General features: G+C 39.3%; 1 pseudogene; it reads right to left on the bottom strand.

Annotated features, from left to right (window-relative positions):
- Positions 1-413: 413 nt before the first annotated feature.
- LOC103208381 lies at positions 414-2,276 on the bottom strand (annotated as a pseudogene).
- Positions 2,277-2,915: the final 639 nt, after the last annotated feature.

The raw sequence follows: 2,915 nt of genomic DNA, 5'->3' as shown, positions 1-2,915 counted from the left end.
TGTGTGTGTGTGTGTGTGTGTGTATGTATATACCTACACCTATCTATCTAGAACCCAATTTATATGAACTAGGAAATGTCATATGTATCAACAGCCGTGCTAGTGTGCAGAGTTTGAGACTGGGGTTTACAAATGCTTTTTCAAAGTCTGGAGGTTGGAGAAGGATCAGATATCTTGTTTTCTAAGCCCGAAGTTTTTCTTAGGATTTAGGTCAAAATTGTAACTGTCACAGAAAAGGGAGAAAGGAAGCATTTCTTGCTTTAATTGTTCATCTGCATTGGAATGTCCAGCATTCCTGAGATAGGAACCACTGCAATAAGAAGGGAGTGAACCAGGTTCTCCCCAAGGAAGCTTGACTGTTGTAACTATGCCCACTACCCTGGTCATCAGGTGTAAGCTTTACATTTCCCAACCTAATGCTTGGGAGCACCAAGACGTTCCAATAATGGTTCATCCTAAACCCAACATTCTCCCTCTTCATGAAATAACTTTGTCCCCATTTAATTTCCTTCTCCTTCCTTTCTCTGGCTTCTGCTCTTTGTCTTTCTTCATGTCTGTGTTTAGCTTCAGTTGCTGTATCGATGTCTCTGATTTTTAAGTTGGATGTGACATTCTTACAAAAGCCACAAGATTCATACTCATTTTGATCTTTCAGCTTCCTTATCTTCCTCTTCATTATAAGCAACTTCTTGGTATTGATAAATACTGTATTTTCCCCTGTTGCATTATTTTGTGTGTATTACACCATTCCATTCCCCTTCAATTGAGCAAAAAGACATAATTTGGAGAACAAATCCCAATGGTAATTCTGTCTTTCTTGCCCCCGTAGAACGGTTTGGTGTGGAAGGTATTTGCACCATAGATCCTTTTGGAACAATTAATATTGCATTCTGCCCCTAGCTCCACCCAGAGTACTGTGAGGATAGACCTTCCATAAGCATTGGAGAATGTGAGAATGTAATGTCCATCATAGTCTAGACATGAGACACAGCCTTGCCCTGTGCTGTGTATCCCAATTGACATCCTAAGGAATTTTGACTTGGTCCATATATGAGCATTGAATTGTATCTTCTTGTTAAAACACTCGGCATAAAATGCTGAAATGGGTGGGTGATGGAAAACTTGTTCAGCCCAAATGTAACACTGTTTTTGGTAACCCAGTAACTGGTCCTTCCAAAACTAGCTTTGTATTCTCTTCAGTGTCATTTGGTAATGTCCAATGACAGTGAAAGATCTCACCCAAGATGGAGCTGCATGGCTTTTTGGCAACCAATCCTTTCTTTCCTGCATGAAAGGCTGAGAGGTACCACTTCACAACCTAAACCATTCGATCTCTAGAATCTTTCTGGTCACTAATGCTAACAAACAGGTCAGATGTGCAACAAAAGTCTGCATACATTTCTAGAAGAGATCTTCATTCAAGAATGAATGTTGGAAGAACCCCCTTAGTAAGATCAATTCCAAGCCTAACCTGGGACAAGATATAACACTCTTGTGCTCTTCCACTGACCCTGACTTCCTTTCATCATCTCTATCGTCACAGGAATCGAAAAGGTCAGCATCACTTCTTCCTTTGGACATGGAAGAATTAAGTAATTCTGTGTTGTCTGGGCACTTTAGACTACTTCCCAAGCAGATGTGTGTCAAAACTGAGGTAGATCTGGAGGAATCTATTAAGCATTTGGGGGATGAGCCACTTTGATGGAATTCATCAGCATCATAGAATTCATCCTCACTGCTAGAATAAGAGAACTCTGGGACTGTATTTGGAGACAAGTTGACATGGCTTGGAGAAGTTAGACTGCTACTAGATGTTGAGTGTCATTGCCTGTACTATTTGGTGTTGGAGTCTGGTGATGTCCCATGGTAGCTAATAAAGGTCCAACGGGTAGGGAGGATGGATGCTGCACTGACTTGCACAACTGAGCAGGTTATGGAGGTAAAACAGTCTGGGAAGGCATTGTGCTGATCACAGGTTCCAAGGGACTAGGTTGATATATTGCATTGACAGGATTAATAGTACTTTTAGCAATCTGCAGCAATACAATGCAGTGTTTAATTGATTCTACCATGCTATTTGTTGTCTCTTCGAGAGTTTCAATTTTCTTTCTCTGTTCATTATCTTTGCAATTTTGAAACTTGTCATCAAAAAGTTTTAATTGTTCTATCAATATTTGTAGATAAGCATCAGCTTCTGTAACTTTCTTATCATAGCCTTGGACAGTACAAACAAGTCCTGAATCCCAACCTCTGTAAGTGGCCAGCAAGAGAGCCATTTGCCAGGGCCCCACCCTCTGTGCCTCCAGGAGAGGGAGCCGGGGGCTGCTCCTGAACATCCCTTTTCCTTCTCCCTCAACTGGATCCCTGAGCTGAGGAGCAGTAGATCCAGCCTGAGGTCCAGCCCTCCCCCCAGGACAACCCCTTCACTGTTACCTCAACCCACAAGAAACAACTTGTATAGATCACTCTATTTTGATTTTATATGTCTACTTTTTTTCTTTTTTAAATTTTATTATCAAAATAGGAAAATGCAAATATTTTAATTGTGACATCTTATGCATTCAAATAAGAAATGATTGATCATTGAACGTATGGTGAGGAGAGGATTAGAAATATATTTCATAACATTAAAATTGGGTTTAAATATATATGAAAGAAAATAAGTTTATTTAAACACTAAATATACTGTTTATCATTAGATCATTATTGTTTACTTTTAAAAATAATCATTTCAAAGTGGAGTTGATATTAGAAATTAAAGAATGTTAAAAACTGGCAGAGAATTTTGAGATACCAAGTAGTGTCTTAGAGCACTTTGCTCCCTCAATTTTCATATTGTATTACTTTTTAAGCCTGTTCCCCACCATACATTTTGATTTCCTCATGCGAAGGGAGGGTGAACATTTATATGTATA

This window comes from Orycteropus afer, unplaced genomic scaffold (genome assembly GCF_000298275.1).
Source record: "Orycteropus afer afer isolate SDZICR_OR568_19922 unplaced genomic scaffold, OryAfe1.0 scaffold00430, whole genome shotgun sequence".
NCBI lineage: Eukaryota > Metazoa > Chordata > Mammalia > Tubulidentata > Orycteropodidae > Orycteropus > Orycteropus afer.
This window is presented reverse-complemented; position numbering and strand designations above follow the sequence as displayed.